The 18,665-nt window shown below is 42.7% G+C and overlaps 1 pseudogene across 1 annotated transcript; it reads right to left on the reverse strand.

The window, feature by feature from the left end:
* Positions 1–6,529: 6,529 nt before the first annotated feature.
* Positions 6,530–11,212, reverse strand: LOC110532016 (uncharacterized; annotated as a pseudogene). Its single transcript, XR_016483552.1, has 4 exons — positions 11,000–11,212; positions 10,557–10,681; positions 9,984–10,284; positions 6,530–9,750 (listed from the first exon to the last, which is right to left on the reverse strand). The product of XR_016483552.1 is annotated as an uncharacterized LOC110532016 (transcript).
* Positions 11,213–18,665: the final 7,453 nt, after the last annotated feature.

The raw sequence follows: 18,665 nt of genomic DNA on the forward strand, positions 1-18,665 counted from the left end.
AAGACCTGTTCCCAAATGACTTGAATTTTATGTGGCATTGCTGTCAAACCTTTCGACTTTCAGTGAAACTGAGAATTTTTTAAATTTATGCTAATCATTTTTAAACATTCATGTTTTTTAATGGGTGGCAGACAGTCTAATTATTTAATTTCTTCTTTAAGTAATTGCCTCTTCCAATTATTGTGGCAGAGCCGCAATGAGTTCTTATAATTTTGTAGTGTGCATACACCTCCATACACTGTTGTTAGTTACTTGTGTGACATAATTTAACCTAGCTAGTAGCTATGTTTCCATGTCAACATTTAGAACGTTTGCATAGAAAACAGATGAAACAATTGCCTGCTACAGTGCGTTTCCATCTAACTATTTGGTGTCGATAAAAACTGCTGGACGTAATGAAGTCACACCAACAAAAACAAATCTAATTTAGCCTGCAGTCCAAACATGTTGTTTTTACCCCCTCAAACCTCGCGCTAGCCACTTCCCTCGGTGGAATCTCCATCAAAACCGGATGCAGTTTGTTTGCCATCTTTAAGTGGAAGTCCAATTCACAAATGTTTCCCCCTCGGCCCTTGATTCACCTCAAGGGAGCTAGTGAAGGACTTTGATCACTTGTGAGGTTGATATGCTCCACAATTCAACGCAAACTGTAGTCACGTGCCACTGCTGAAAAAAAATCTGATTTTTTTTCTCACACTACCACATTGTACATGAGGATGTAATGCATGGCTCTCTAGGAAATGAAGAGTTACCTAGCTACACTTCAGACCCTCACCCATAGTTTGCTCCCTATCCTCCCTCGGTGGGGTGAGTCAGACTGCTGGGATGGAACACGGAGAGCTTGGCGGTGTGGAATTAAGATCTTTGCAGTCAATCAGACTTGATTTATTTCCCAAATGAGCCACATATCCCACATCTCAACTTGTGATGGTAGAACACTGAAACCCTTCCTCTACTCCAGGAGACGTAGTAACACCAGGAATGATAAAAACTTGGCACAGGGGTTTGAATTTGAGTGATCTTTTAGAGATACGGAATCCTTTTTCAATTTTAAAAGGGGTGGAGGAATATGAGGTGATTTAAAAAGCTACCAGGTCTTTGAGATTCACTATAAATCCAGGTAGTTTGAGATTGAACGGCATACCATCCATATTTGGGAATACAGCTTGCACAGGACAGGCATGGCAGGTTCTTTGTGTCAGCCCGACAAAACGGTTCTCTTCTTTTAACTTATTTAACCGATCTATATCCTCTCACTCATATCGTAGCTCTCACACAGTCCAGCCCTTTGAACATTGAAATGACCCCAGGTCTGTACAGGGCCTGAAAGTAATACAACCGACTACAAAAGAAACCCATGAAAGATGAATTGATGCCTCTATCCATCTCCTTTGGGTTCCAGAAACAGAACTGGTACAGGGGAATCCTTGGAATCAACTTCGCATCCAGATGGTTTCGTTTGTCTTTCATCCCAGGCCTTGTTTTCATGGGAAAAAGCGGAATGTAGAACACCCCCTAACTTTGAAGCTTCAAGTTTTGTTTCAGTTTGTCAACTCATTTGACTGTCGGCAATCTGAAAGTGGGACACGAGCACACAGAGTAGATTTCTTAAACAGGTGATGTTTACCGTTGGTACTTTGCATTCTGATATCACTGTAATCATTTCAGATGGATGGAATCTAATGGGGCACAAGCACAGGCCTTTTAGTCAGAGCCCAAATTAAATGGTAGATTGAAGGGTCAATCATATTTGCGCCTGTTATCGTTCGCCTGCTCAGGTCACGGTCAGTCTTTTATCAGGCTGGTTATCTAATGGCAATACGACTCTGTGGCTTAACCTTGCAGTAGCAGCAACAAGAAGCAGCTCACTCATTTCCACTTTGATAAAAGCCCATTTCCATGGCCGACATCCCTGTTCCTCCCACGCCTTACTCCACGCCACAGCTGCTGCCATTAACACCATAACATATTACCCAACATAGACCATTAGCGTAGTAGAAAGCCAGGCACATTAGGCACGGCAGAGTTCATTTGTTGATTTGCCAACCCCTCCTACTCACCTTCTATCCGCACGTGACCTCGGGTGTCAATCATTAGGCAGGTACATTAATATCCCATGCAGCCAATCAGATTGTAACCTTTAAATCACCCCAAGCGTGCCCTGTCATTGAATCCACCAATAAAGTTGCTCAATATATACACCCCCCTCCCCCCTGACTCATGAATAAATAAGATGATGACCTTATCCTTGCCTCTGCCGACATTCCAACATTTTGTCTCTGTGCCAAAATGTGTTCCATCGTTCCGATTTCAGAGCAACCAAAACCACACTGTTGTCCTTGTCTATTCATAAAGGATGGGATAATGCAGTAAAATAAGACCTTAAAAATAAGACCCTAATGCAACTCTCACCTACACGGAACACAGATTCCTTCCTTGTAAATACAGAGGACAGAGAGAGAGGAAAAAAAGCAAAAGAGCTGGGCCAGCCTCCCCTTGGTGGGTGCTGACCACAGATTAGAGTTATTACTGTTATTTACAAGGGTTAAGTGGTGAGAGCCACACACCCACACTACGTCAACTCTGACCATACAGGTCAGGAGTCATTTTTGACATTATCAATCTGAGCTGTGAGGTGAAGGGAGTGTGTGTGTGTGTAGTCATAGCCATAGACACCATGGTCACTGATTATAGGTTCTACTGTGTGGTTCGAAGAGGAGCGACTGAACACTGTGTACTCTCTTTCTCTTTCTTTCTCTCTCTCTCTCTCTCTCTCTCTCTCTCTCTCTCTCTCTCTCTCTCTCTCTCTCTCTGGGCTCAGTGATTGTCGTTCGTTCTCAGAGGTGTGCAATAAACAGAGTCAGCCTGTAGATCCAGGTGAGGTGTGTGTGCTCTCGTGCATGAGTGTCTGTGTGTGCCTGCGTGTGTGCATGTGTGCGCACATCATTAATACGTGTCTGTCTGGGAACAAACCTACTTTTGCATGTAGCAAACCCCTGTGCTGTTTTTTCCTTGTCCCCTACAGCTCTTCCAGACAATGGGACGTGAGGCGGTCTCCCCAGGTGCCATTGGTAGACTAATGAGATGGCACCAGGCCTGTGTACGGCTCATTGGCCATATGCACATTACTGTGTGTAAGTATTTCTTCATCCCACTATAGCCGGCCATGCAGCAGATCGTCGACCTGTAGCTGAACATCGTGATGAATAGCAACAATACCCAAATTGACGGGATGCTGTGTGTGTCATTTATTAAGGCAACCCAATGTTAACAGTTACCAGACATTAGTCATAAAGCAATATCTCACAGTGTGGGGGGAAATGAAAAAAAAAAACTGAACCATTGGATGGTTCAACACTTTTTCCATAGTTTACTCTGGTAAAATAGTGACGTCGTAGCTACTGATGTGTCAAATGTTCAATCAGGGTATATTTCTCTGCAACTTTGAGTGAGGTGACCTACATACCCAACCTACTGCTTTTTGCTGCTGAATGGGAATTCTCTCTCTCTCGCTCGCTATATATATATATATATATATATATATATATATATATATATATATATATATATATATATATATATATATATATATATATAAGGCTCTGGACATTCCCATTCTATGACCAGTACAAGCCCAATTGAAAAGCTGATACACACTGCAACAGTTCCAAAGTCTGAATCGAATGAATTCAGAGTAAATGATTGTCATGGTGCCAAATACACTTTTGGTCTTACTTCAAGCACACAGGAGATGACACATTGTTTTGTATCATAAGATTAGTGTAATAATGTAATACAGTAATTCAATATAAATATGTGTGCGGTGGTTAATAACAAGGCTGGGGATCATATCAATCCGACTCAACAGATTCTCAGTGCGGCTTCCAAATGAATCAAAAGAAATGAGGTAAAAATCTCTCCCAGTACTATTCAACTTCACATGTCTCTAAATTTGAAGTTGGACTTCTCTCTTAATTACAGAACAGGAACTTGAAGCTGGATCCTTGGCCCAGTCGGCAGGGAAAGCGGGCCAGTGGGGAAGCGGTATGAGCGGAAAATTGGAACACAAGAGCAGGCGGTGGTTCAGCGCAGGACGCCCAGCGAGGCTTCGGGGAGGTAATTAATTAACAACAATAAAAAGGTCCAGACAGGGAACTCAAGGGGCCCCCCGTGCCTCCTCAGATCTCAGGCCAGGGGGGTGGAGGGCTGTGGTGGGCTTAAGTGGGACGAGGAGCGCACATCTGACTATCGCCCCCCTGACTCCTGCACTGTTGGAATCAAACATTTGATTAAGACCAATTGAAATACTGTCAGTGTTTTTAAATTAGGCATAATAGCATCTGGAAACCTCTGTGTTAGATGTCTTACTAATTCCAATACCCCATGATATTAAACCGCAGTCAACTCGTCTCTTTGGGTAACGTACAATGAGAAAGGACAAACACATGCACAACATGACTATGATATATTGTGGAAATGTATTGATTATGTAAATAAAACACATTACCTACATAGGTTGTTATTAAACCTATCTATGAAAAAATATTTTCAGAATAAAATCTAAGGAAATAAAATGAATGCGGAAAAAACTGAAATAATGGCAACAGGAAAAGGAAATAAAATAACTCATGATCTACAGCAATCCTTTATGGGGACCACAAAAAAATTGAAATAATTAGGATGGTTAATAAATGATAACAAACAACAGGTATACACTGAACAAAAATATAAATGCAACATGCAACAATTTCAAAGATTTTACTGAGTTACAGTTCAAATAAGGAAATCAGTAAATTGAAATAAATAAATGTTCCCTTAATTTATGGATTTCACATGACTGGGAATACAGATATGCATTTGTTGGTCACAGATACCTTATAAAAAAGTTAGGGGAGTGGATCATTAAACTAGTCAGTATTTGGTGTGACCACCATTTGCCTCATCCAGCACGACACATCTCCTTCGCACAGAGATGATCAGGCTGTTGGCTGTGGCCTGTGGAATATTGTCCCACTCCTCTTCAATGGCTGTGCGAAGTTGCTAGACATTGGTGGGAACTGGAACAAGCTGTTGTACAAATTGATCCAGAGCATCCCAAACATGCTCAATTGGTGACATGTCTGGTGAGTATGCAGACCATGGAAGAACTGGGACATTTTCAGCTTCAAGGAATTGAGAGCAGATCCTTGCGACATGACTCTAGCCACTTTAATAATGGAAAGACGTATGTAATAAATGTATCACTAGCCACTTCAAACAATGTCACTTTATATAATGTTTACATACCCTACATTACTCATATCATATGTATATACTGTACTGTATATACTGTACTATACCATCTACTGCATCTTGCCAATGCCGTTCGGCCATCACTCATTCATATATTTTTATGTACATATTCTTATTCATTCCTTTACATTCCTTAACATTCATTCCTTTACATTCATTCCTGTTGGGAAATTGTTAGGTTAGATTACTTGTTAGATATTACTGCATGGTCGGAAGTAGAAGCACAAGCATTTCGCTACACTCGCATTAACATCTGCTAACCATGTGTATGTGACAAATAAAATTAGATTTGATTTGGGCTGTGCATTAATGGCACGACAATGGGCCTCAGGATCTCGTCACGATATCTCTCTGCATTCAAATTTGCCATCGATAAAATGCAATTGTGTTTGTTGTCCGTAGCTTATGCCATAACCCCACCGCCACCATGGGGCAATCTGTTCACAACGTTGACATCAGCAAACCACTCGCCCACGCAACACCGTACACGCTGTCTGCCATCTGCCCGGTACAGTTGAAACCAAGATTCATCCGTGAAGAGGACACTTCTCCAGCATGCCAGTGGCCATCGAAGGGGAGCATTTGCCATCTGAAGTCGGTTCCGACGCCGAATTGCGGTCAGGTTAAGACCCTGGTGAGGACGATGAGCACGCAGATGAGCTTCCTTGAGATGGCATCTGAAAGTTTGTGCATAAATTCTTCGGTTGTGCAAACACAAAGTCTCATCAGCTGTCCGGGTGGCTAGTCTCAGACGATCCCACAGGTGAAGAAGCCGGATGTGGAGGTCCTGGGCAGGTATGATTAAGTGTGGTCTGTGGTTGTGAGGTCGGTTGGACGTACTGACAAATTCTCTAAAACGATGTTGGGGGCAGCTTGTGGTAGCAAAGTAAACATTAAATTATCTGGCAACAGCTCTAGTGGACATTCCTGCAGTCAGCACGGCATTTGCACAGTCCCTCAAAACTTGAGACATCTGTGGCATTGGGTTGTGTGACAAAACTGCACATTTTAGAGGGGCCTTTAATTGTCCCCCAGCACAAGGTGCACCTGTGTAATGATCAGGCTGTTTAATCAGCTTCGTGATATGCCACACCTGTCAAGTGGATGGATTATCTTGGCAAATGAGAAATGCTCACTAACAGATGTAAACAAATTTGTGCACAACATTTGTGTGTATGGAACATTTCCGGGATCTTTTATTTTCGGCTCACGAAACATGGGACCGACACTTTTCACGTTGCATCCATATTTTTTTTAATTCCGTGTATAACAATAACTTTATCCCATTACTCAAAATCTTGAAAGCAGATCTAATTAAATGGAACAATTTTCCAACAAATCTAACAGGTAGAATAAACCTCTTCAGAATGGCATGGCTCCCAAAGCTATTCAACTTCTTTTCAGTGACACCAATCACCTCACTGTTCTAAAAGCATAGAAACTGTGAATGACTTGGTAGAATTAAACATTTTTGGACTGACCAATGTGGACATTTTCAAATGCATGCAACTTTAAAGTTTTATGTCATGAAATGTGGCTCTAAAATCTTTTTGAGTCAGGAAATTCTATTTGAGTCAGGAAAGGACTCATATGATAGGTAAGATATACTACACATTGCAGACAGCCTATTCAACTGAAAATCTCGTAGAAAAAAAATAATATATAAACTATTGGAACCAAGACCTAAAAATAACTGATATCGAGTGTTGGAACATTTAACGAATTTACAGTAAACAAAAATGTAGGCTTAATCCAGTATAAACGAATGTACAGAACGTATTATACAAGAGACAACATTTACAAAGTGTAAAACAGTGACTCAATGATTCATGCCTTCTGAGAATGATATAATGTCCAAAATGTATGGGTGGGGTTAGAAAACTAGGTGTATAGTCACAATGTGTCAGTGATGTCATTTCTAGGCGAGAGTATCTTCGGCGTTATGCTTGACTCCCTGGTACTTGTTTAGTAACAGTATTTATCGTTCACTTTCATTTGTTAGTTCTTTGTCTGTTTTTCATTATGTGTTTGTTTTTGTCTACTTTTTGAGCTGTTGTTTTTGGTCCACTTTTAGGCCTACTAGAGTTGTGACTTTTACAATCTTGGCTTACTTGTGCTAGCTAATTGGCAGTTAGCCTACCTGAGTCTGGACTGCACTGCTGTGATCACCTCCAACTGCCTGGACTCTTCCTCTGATCGCTGGCCTCCTGGTTCCCTGACCCACCTCTGCATTATTGCCTTGGGCATTTATCTATTTTAGATTTCCCTTGCAATACCTCCCTTTGGAATACCTATCGGATTACCCTCTGACTCTTCCCGCCTCCCCCCTGCTTATTCGCTGGCTAGCTCTACGGCCTCTGCCCTGAATCGCTTCTCTCCCTTGCTCTCGCTCTGGTATCCCAGCCTCCTCTCTCTGGCATGGGCCCCAGCTGTCAATCTCATTGAGTTAGTCTTCAGATGTGTGTTTTGACTATGGGTTCTAGTGCTAGCTGGATTAATGTTGACAAGTTGGGGTCTGGCTTGCTGCTTTGTCGACCGTGGCGGTTTCTGTGAGGATTTATCTGACATTTTTGTGGATCTAAATTGCTATAATGCTACTGCCCAATGGCTCCTCTATGTTTGCGCTCTGCCCTGGGTTACTATCATTATCCCCTTCCTGTTTTCTCCAGACCAAATACTACTCCCCCCTTGATCTTCGTCACCTAAATAATAACTATTGGCTCTGGTACCTATCCCTGCCCTCTCATCATGCATCCTACATAGATGCCACTACCTGCATCGTGGATCACGTCGCAACAGGTCTGTCAACTATACTACTGGTCCAAACACACCAGGACAGTCGGGAAGATGGCACGACAACACCTATTCCCTCTCATGAAACTGAAAAGATTTGGTATGGGTCGCCAGATCCTCAAAAAGTTCTACAGGTGCACCATCGAGAGCATCCTAACTGGTTGCATCACCGCCTGGTATTAAGAAGGAAATTCCACTATTTAACAAGGCACACCTGTTAATTGAAATGCTTTCTAGGTGACTACCTCATGAAGCTGTTTGAGAGAATGCTAAGTGTGCAAAGCTGTAATCAAGGCAAATGGTGGCCCTCTCAAATATATGTTCATTTGTTTAATACCTTTTGGGTTACTACATGATACCACAGTGGTGGAAAAAGTACTCAATTGTCATACTTGAGTAAAAGTAAATGTTATACATTACATTCCTTATAATAAGCAGTGGTGGGTGTACTTTAGTATAAAAAGTAAAAGTATAAATTGTAAGAGCCGTAAATCCAAAAAGCAAATCAGACAGACCTATAATTTGGTTTGAGCTTTTCTGAAAGGCAACAAACATTCTTACAAGAAGAGCTCAGATAATAAAATGTGGATTCTCAAACAGGCAACACTTCTAAATACATCTCGTACAGACAAAATAGAATTATGCCTTAATAATGAAGGAATATAGCCAGTAAACTTAAGCACTTACAATCACGGTCACTTTGCTTAAGAAAAAACGTCATATAATAGAACCCTATACATAAAAATAAAAACATTTGAGCTCATCAAAAGTACACACAACCTCACTGTAGGAATATGAGGACATCGCCACTTTAATTTTTTTTTTTAACTAGGCAAGTCAGTTAAGAACAAATTCTTATTTACAATGACGGCCTACCAAAAGGCAAAAGACCTACTGCGGGGACGGGTGCTGGGATTAAAAATAAATAACATAAATATAGGACAAAACACACATCACGACAAGAGACAAAACACTACATAAAGAGAGACCTAGGACAACAACATAGCAAGGCAGCAACACATGACAACACAGCATGGTAGCAACACAACATGGTAGCAACACAACATGGTAGCAGCACAAAACATGGTACAAACATTATTGGGCACAGACAACAGCACAAAGGGAAAGAAGAAGGTAGAGAAGGTAGAGTCAATAATACATCACGCAACCAATGATGGGACAGTATTAGAAATCAGTGTGTCAGTCCTTTGTAACAAGGACACCTATAACTTGTGAATTTTAAACATAAATTAACAAAATGCATAAGCCATCCGTGTCCTTGGGCTTGCTAGCGTTAAGCTGTCATTACTTGAAGTTGAATTTACGGTTCATCTTCAGTAAAAAGCTGGTTTTCAAAGTTTCTGGAGTCCAGCCTTGCTCTCCTGGGGCTGTAAACAAATCCTGCAATCCTGAACAGCCTTTCACAGGCTACTGATGCAGGTAAGGGTGTGTTTAACCTCAGAGGCGGCTTACAGACTGCCGGGAAGGACTTGAGCAACTCCATATGATCAGCTGAACAGGCCAGGCGTCCGTACAGCTGTTTGGAGCTTTCTTGTGCTTGAGACGTTTTCATGGCAGAGAAGAAGTCCTCCTCATCTGATGAACTGGTGCCATCGCCTAGCTGCTGCAAGGGTTCTTCCAGGTGGTCCTTGATGTAGTCCATTCCTGAAATACAAGGGAGATGACAATATAAATCTTGCAGTTATGGGCCTACATTAATCCATCCCCCATCTCTATAAACCAAGCAACAGGGGTAAGTAAGTAGGTTACCCATTGGACTGAACCACAAAGTCACGAATGTAGTTTAAATGGTTGGTTCTCAAATCTACGAAGTGTCAAAATGTACACAGCTGTTGATGAATAATAAAATACTGTTAATTAACCACATGTTGTCTTACCCATTTTGATGGTGGCGTCATCCTTTGTCCACGTTGTTTTGAATTTGGGGAGAAGGATTGCAGCTGCCATCAGCTCAGGATCGTGACACGTGGCTGAAGTGCTTCTTCAGTCCCAGTTGTAGCACATCCACCAGAGGTTTACAGTACTTCAGGGACAACTTGATTCGGTCAAGTTTTGTGATCAGGAGGTTGGAAGTAGCCACCCCATCTGGTTTCAGCCTGCAGGATATTGATGGCCTTTGCGACTGGGCTCATGGTGGCAGCATACTCTGTGAGGAAGGCGGGTTCTGCTGGATTGAACCTATGAAAAAAAATATATATATATATATATATAAATAATAATACTGTGTTTCCTAACCATATACAAAGGGGACCATGAACCATTTCACCTGATTTAGCTACAGTAATCAATGGCTGGGTGAGTAGTTGACTAAATGGATCAATGATAGTGAATGGCTACAACATGTGAAACAGTTATAAGTCCCCAAGCAAAGGGTCAGGAAACACTGCAACAGATTTAGACAACATTCAAGACCTTGAATTATGACAAAATAATAAATAATCCATACTTACATTGGAACCTCGAAGTCTGTGCGGATAACTCTGACGACTGCCACTCCTCTGTCTTTGATGATCCTCAGGAGTCTTTCTACAGCCATGAACCAGGAGTTCCACCTTGTAGCATTCGGGGGCAGCAGCTGGAGGTAACAGGCATCTTCAACCGTTTCGGCTGCAAGTGTGGATCTTCTGCATTTGTTCCAAAGTCTTTGGCACTTGCCAAATGTTGAACGGGACCCTTTTTTGTAAGCCTCACTGAATGTTGCTTTCAGGGCATCGACTGTAGATACTAAGTTGAGTAGGCGGCAGGCAGCTGGTACTCAAAACCATCATCTTCATTCAGGATCGTTGCCACGTCAACAAACTCCACAAACTTCACAAACTTCCTGTACTGGCTGAGCTGCTTCAAAAACATGGAAAGCTTTCAAGAAGTTAGAGCCATTGTCTGTGGTTCTCACAATCTTAATCCGGATTTCAAACTCCAAATGGGTGTCATTTAGGGCACCTGCTAACACATCAAAGGTGTGCGATCTTCTCAACCGTTTACAGGCCAGGGCTGCTGAGCATTTGTTGAGACTGTTGGTGTTACAGTGGGCTGCAACACCAATGAAGCTCCGTCTTCTTGCAGACCAGCAGTCGGTGGTGGTGGCGATGTGGTCAACTCCTCTCATGGAGTCACCTTCTTCATTTCCTTGGAGGCTTCATCAATCCTGGAGCGCAGTGTGGGCCTTGATAAGATCTTCTTCAGATGGTGTACATGCTTTCTCTGAAATAAGAAGAAAAGGAAAAGAGACAGACAGTTACTTAGCTAGATACCTACTATCACCAAATACTTAAGGTATAGTATCCTAATTTTAAAGCTATAAACAACATTAGTTAAGTGAGAGTTTGTGACCACCATTTAATATTACAATGAGAAAAGAGTAATGGTAATTGATCTAGCTAGTAGGTTACGTGAATGACTTAAGTCTACAGTAATTAGCAAGGTAAGAACAACTTTATCAACTAACACAAGGAACAAAATGGCTAGCTGACTGGTAAAGCTAGACCGTGTGTTTAGAGAAAAAGGTATTTTGCTAGACTGACTAAAATGTGCCCAGATTCGGAAACTAACTTGATCAGTTAGCTTGATTGCTCGTGTCTGTTTAGTTAGATTGCGTTAGCTAACAAAGCGTCCGAATCTTTAGCAAGCTAAAGTAGGTAGCTACTAGCTAGTGAACTATTTAGGTATAGGATTAGCTAGCATCAAGTAACACTGCTTGTTGCATTAGCGAATGTGGGCTAGCCAGGTTAGCTAATGTTAGCCATCATGCTAATTAGCATGCTAATGTTATTCTAGCTAGCAAACCAACAGTAGATTTACCTTGTAGGTTCGACGGCGAGTTCTTGAACGCTAGTATTTCCTGAACTTTGGTAAACATAACACACATTCCATCCGGTAGGATGAATCCTTCATCCAGAGGAAATAAAACAACATTTATTTTAGATACAGCCAAGGTTGTTCGTCCTCATCAGGCGGTGGTGGAAGAGCGATGTCGGACATGATTGTGCGATTTCGGACATGCTTGGGCAAAGTGCCGCTGAGTGAATGACTGTTTTGCAAGTGACAGGCTCCCGGTGGGTGGGATTTACACGTTAGGACCCTTGGATTTGCCCAAATTGATGATGATTGGATTAGCTCTGCATGTCGTCGCCTGCTGCTTAGCAAAACAAGTACACCGATGAGTGTTTCGACTCGTCGATGTTGCTTGCATCTTTTTTCCAACATGATTCGTTTTTGTCTCCCAGCTTCAGATTCATTGGATTTTATAGCGAGTAACGGTGTCAGGGGAAATGTATCCGAGTAAAGTATACTTATTTTTTTACATTTTATGTAATGATGTAAAAGTCGACAGAAATATAAGTAGGACAGATACCCCCAAAAAACGTATTTGTTACTTTACACAACTGTGATTCCATGTGTTATTTCATAGTTTTGATGTCTTCACTATTATTCTACAATGTAGAAAATAGTACAAATAAAGAAAACCCTTGAATGAATAGGTGTGTCCAAACTTTTGACTGAGACTGTATATATATTATATACAGTGACCCTGTATCAAACTGTTCATTATATACCAGTTCATCTTATGGAGGAACACCAGCATGAATGCATTATACAGGGTGCAGTGCACAATGTACAATGGTCCTGGGACAGGCTGAGTGGAAGATCTTTCCTTCTCTCTGTCACAAGGTGCCAACGTTGACATCAGTGTGTGACTGGGAACAGATCATTATTATCCCCTCAGAGACAAAAAGAAGAGAGAGAGAGAGAAAGACAGAGAGAGAGAATGAGAGAGAGGTGAGGTTGATCTGACACAGAGACATGACACTGACTACTTGTTATTGATGTGGAGGCAGAATAATGTGTGTGAGAGAGCCAGCATAGAACATCCATACACTCCAGGATGCATCCCTGTCCTATGCTGCTGTCACTTTGTTGTCTCTCAACTTCTCAAACTGAGACTGAACGCATCCATATCCCTGCTCAAGATTTAGAGCCAGAACACAGCTTATATCCCACTCATTGCAGAATAAACTGTATATACAGTTTATGCAATGTAACTATTGAAACGCATCAAATCAAATTTGATTTGTCACATGCACCAAATACAACAGGTACAACAGGTACAACACGTTACGGTGAAATGCTTACTTAACCAACAATGCAGTGTTAAGAAAGTATTTACTAAAATAAACGGAAGTAAAAAAAAAATAAAAAAAATAAATGACAATAATAATAATTGAACAAAAATAAATCATTATGGAGTGACAATATATAGCAGCGAGGCTATATACAGGGGGTACCGGTACAGAGTCAATGTGACTGGACAATAAGCAGAGAGTTGCCGCAGCTTAAAAATGGGGGGGGCGGCACAATGCAAATAGCCTGGAAAGCCATTTGATTAGCTGTTCAGGAGTCTTACGGCTTGGGGATAGAATCTGTTAGGAAGCCTTTTGGACCTAGACTTGGTGCTCTGGGTACCACTTGCTATGTGGTAGCAGAGAGAACAGTCTATGCCTAGGGTTGCTGAAGTCTTTGGCAATTTTTGGGCCTTCCTCTGACACCGCCTGGTATAGAGGTCCTGGATGGCAGGAAGCTTAGTACCAGTGATGTACTGGGCCGTATGCACCACCGTCTGTAGTGCCTAGCGGTTGGAGGCCGAGCAGTTGCCATACCAGGCAGTGATGCAACCAGTTAGGATGCTCTCGATGGTGCAGCTGTAGAACTTTTTGAGGATCTGAAGACCCATGCCAATTCCCTCCTGAGGGGGAATAGGTTTTGTCGTGCCCGCTTCATGACTGTCTTGGTGTGTTTGGACTATGAAAGTTTGTTGTTGATGTGGACACCAAGGAACTTGAAACCTGCTCCCCTACAGCCCCGTCGATGAGAATGGGGGCGTGTTCGGTCCTCCTATTTCTGTAGTCCACAATCAGCTCCTTTGTCTTGATCACGTTGAAGGAGAAATTTATTTTACTGGCACCACACTGTCAGGTCTCTGACCTCCTCATACTACAGACACAGAGTTTGACTGCTGGTCTATGAAGTATTTCATGGACGTATGAACAGCAACGGCTCCCATCGTTTGGCAAGAAGAAACTATTCAGGGGTGAACACTTTGGTGCCAAATATGTTGTAGAGACTTGGCTCAGGACTTACCTTTGAAAAATGTTAACAAATATACCCTTCTCTGCCTCCTGACCATCCCCACCCGGCCACATGAAAACTAAAATAAATTACTTGATAAACAACAATGTGAAGCCAAAAGCTAGTAGGGTTGACCACAGGCTGAGCCATCCATATTGACCAATAATGTATGCACTGTATGGAGAGAAGGACATGGCCCTGCACAAGGGGGCTGGAGCTGTTTTATTGGCTCCCTCAAACTCAATTTCCATTTAATTTGTAAGCTGGCTTCCTGAGTCTATGTCTGGCAGCCAAGGTGTAAATCTGGCCTTATCTGGCCCCGGCATGCATAGCTCATCTCCACACACACTGTGCCAACAACAGATCTATTCATGGCCACCACGTTCTTGGCTGTCCGTGTATTAGAGAATACAACGCAAGGAGAGATAATTTCAATGCGGTGTCATCTATGCAGCTTCGAGAGGGGAGGAGACGGGGGGGGGGGGTGGTTTTGTTCTCTCTGCCGAACGACCCTTGACACGAACCCCTCTGCATGGTGTTATTGGACAGACAAGACTAGAATATGATGTTCCCTGGGATACGTCTGTGGGAAATGACATGCATTCATATCCTGCTACTGTGGGTGGCTTCACATGTCAACACGAGCTAGGTGAGGGATGACCAGAATTCCCTGAGATGTGACCCTACAGGTGAGGGTGTGTGTTGATGCTTGGCAGGCGGGAAACCATTCTTCCAATTGGGCTAATTGAAGAAGACAGGGCTGAGCAGAAGATGTTGAACACAGTAGAATGAAGGAGGTCAGGATAGATGGGTAAAATGGCTGGATAAATATGCCTAGGAGGAAGTGGACAGACATTTCACAGTGGACATTTCTTATTCTACAGACAGCTCATCATTAGGTGATTCTATATCGTCTGAGATAATGAAATTGGTTGAGTTTTCTTCACAAACAATTGATGGAGAGTGTCTCGACTTCTGGAGCGGTTAGGTGCTTTTGGAGATGTTCTGGCGAGACCTCTTCCATTGCATCATTACTCATGTTCTCCATGACACGTCTGTCTGTAGGACACATTCACACCACCACTATCATTAACACAAAGTTCTCCCCTCCAAAAAAGGTTTACTAAAAGGTTTCGTTTGAACATTTTTAAAAGAGTAAACTGAACTTTCATGGCCACATATGTTCAGTATCAATTTCCTAAGCAATCAGCCTGGCCCAGGAATTTTACCATCATCAGAAATGGAAATTAGAACGTTAACATTCTTATGGGTAACAATTAAGTACCTTTCTGTAATAGTGTTCCATTCAAATTTAGCAAAAAACTATTTCTCAAACTAGAATTTTGCTAGTACTGTCTGGGAGTGGTCTGAGTGGTAAGGGTGAGTACACCTGAAAACTAGCTGTTTTTTGGCAGAAAGGTTTGAAACTTGTTATTGTTTGTTATTGGTTTATAATCTTATTTAGCACCTGGTGATGTCACCAGGCAACCTGACACTCCACCCATGCAAAACCTGAGGATTAGAAGGGTCTTTGTAGGTTGTATTTTCAACTAGCAACTCTCAGGGAATTACTGATTTTTCAGTTTCATCAGCTATTGTACAACATGATACATGAATGCAAGTGCATTTATTAACAAGTGCTAGAGTTCCATAATTCATAAGATGTATGTACACTATCTACAAATATATACAAAATGTACACATTTAAAAAAAAATGCTATATGTTCATGCCTCAAAGTATTCTCTTGCCTGGCATGACCCTTTCGAGTTCCATATTTTTAAGTGACGTGTGCACAGTTTTGTCACAGGAGGGATGTGTCCCGCCGAGGCGAGGTAAGGGGTGTGTATGTTTATGAGGCACGCGCTGTCTCCAGTGCTCAGGCCATTTGAAAGTGAGAGGGGAAATGTAGGCCAGTGGATGAGGATTAAGGGCTTGTCCCTCCTGTATCCTTCTTAATGAGGCTCACTGTGCCAGGAGAGGAGTACAGTGTGGAGTAGGGATGCTCTGCGGCACAGCCGCACAGCCTTGCTACCACTCCCCACTCGGATAAACCCTCTTCAGCCCATCAAGGGGCTGGCAGGGGAGGCTGGGGAACAAACACTGAGATGAGAGAGACATCAGACAAGTCAGGTAATTAGGACTTCTCTCCAGAAGAGAGGTGGGAGAAGGGAGGATAGCATGGCTAAACACCTCCTCTCCTTTTCTTCCCCAAGTCCTTGAGGGTCATGCTTGTTTTTGCCTTGATATTTGTGTTAATGACTGAGCTCCGTGTCTATCGCCCAGAGGGGACTGCTGTGTGTGTCTGAGGGAAAGCAGCTAGCGGTGAGGGCAAAGCAACGTTTTGTTTTTGTTTTTCCCCAGCAGCTGGAGGCGATGACGGGGAACACAATAACAATGTTCATGCTCTGTGTGAATACATAAGCACTCACTCATCTCCAAATCACAGAGTCACATAAACATCAAGCCTAGTCATCAACACACACCTGCTGTGACGTGGAGCATATGAAACGCCATATCATTACTGGGAATGGTGCGGCTCTCTTATTGTATTGACTGTACAAATGAGGTGGCTAATGTAGTACAATAATGGACTGGGTTTAATTGCTACCAGTAAATATACAACCTAATGGCCACTTATGAACGTTCAAAAAATATCAAGCGCACCATTTTGACTACAATCACTCTTTCTCTGCTGATCACTCCAATTGGTTTGACGTTGGTGCCCAGTACAAATACTCCCGTCCCCCATTTCTCAACACCCCCTCAACCCCTACCTCCACTCTCCCCTTGGTCTGTACACCTCCAACCACCCGCCACCCCCGTCCAATCCACCTCCCATTCCGTGCACACCCCCTTACCCTGCCCCTCATCCCCCCATTCTCCCCCAGTCCAGATGCTCCGTGTATTAATGGAACTGCTGAAATATTAACACCTGCGTGCCTCTCTCTCTCTCGCTCCGGGCCTCTCGGTCCCCTCTGCAGATGTGGCCTGTCAATCTGCATGAAGAGGAACATGGCCAGCTAATCAGACTGACGGCGTGCTACGCTAGCCTTGCTCCCCGCTATCCTTGCTGACCGCTAGCCTTGCTCCCCGCGAACCTGGCCTTTTAAAGAGGCCTTTGTCTTTATTTATTTATTTTGCTCACTGCCTCTGTATGGGTTTTATATGCCTGTCTCCCTAGATCCCCATCCAGGCTCAGTCAACCAGGCACGCTACCTGTGTACATAATAGCATCATAAAGCCTGTTTATGGTCGGTTATGTTGCAGAGATTATTGGAAACGCGAAAGCTGTTAACCGGATTGTGCCATGAACACAATAGTGGGGGAGAAAGGGGGTGGGGTAAGGGGGAGGGGAAAAACTGACCAGATTTGAGGAGTCCGATGGGGAGCGTAACATATCAGACCTGACCAAGCACTCTAAATAACATGATTCATATTTTATAGTCCAAAACACATCTTTAATGCATCGTCCTGTATGTGGTATATGAAAATATTCTTGAATTTATGGACGGGTGGAAATCAGTCGCTTGGAGAACCAGGTCAGGTCAGTTAGAACAATTGTGTAACATGTTACAACCTCTCAATGTAAATTACAGGTTGGTTATATACATTATATTAGTTATACAGTGAATGGCTTTATTGATGTGGCTAGGAGATGTAGGAGGCGGTGTTGGAATTCTATGCACTGACAAAGCAAACTTTTAAACTCTGCTTAAAGGGACGAAGGTTTGATGCGTTCACCTTGTCTCCCCTCCAGTGTCTGAGCTTTGCAGAATGGAGAAGAGGGATGGTGGATATATGCGAAGTCATATAAAAAAAAATATTTAAAAAATAGTGGAGACCTTTAAAAGATGAGTTTCACCTATTGTTCCTCAGTCAGATTCAGCCTTTTAAGAGTCTCACCTCTAAGGAGCTAGCCTGGTTGCCGTCTCTGATCAGCTGTGACATTCTACTCCTTCCCACTATTGTCATTTGCCAAATGACAGGAGTGGCAAGGAGTGGAATGTTAGCTAAAAAGACCGCTACCCACACTACTAAGGAGCTATCCTAGGGCCCAACCTCACCTCACCTTGGCGAGAAATGGCAAGAAAACACTGGAGAGTATTACATTAACGCCGTGGCCCACAATAGCTCAGTCTGTAAAAGGAAGGGACTGATAGCTAAAAATTAAAGCTCTAAAAACACTATGAGTGAGGAGGAAAGCGGAACAATGACCATCTGTTGAGCTTGCCACAGCCGTAGGGAGATCGATTGGTGAATATTTCATTAGAGGCTGAGCTAAATCCTCTCCAAATCAACACATACATACACTGTATCTCCCTGGAGGGGTTTCGCTACCATATGTGCATGTTTATTCATACAGGGGGCCATGTTGTCTGAGAGAGTGATGGATATAGGTAATTACTTTCCTCTGATCCCGTTTAGCCCGCGCGCC

The sequence above is a fragment of the Oncorhynchus mykiss genome, chromosome 9 (genome assembly GCF_057628025.1).
Source record: "Oncorhynchus mykiss isolate SJ-2025 chromosome 9, ASM5762802v1, whole genome shotgun sequence".
Taxonomy (NCBI): domain Eukaryota; kingdom Metazoa; phylum Chordata; class Actinopteri; order Salmoniformes; family Salmonidae; genus Oncorhynchus; species Oncorhynchus mykiss.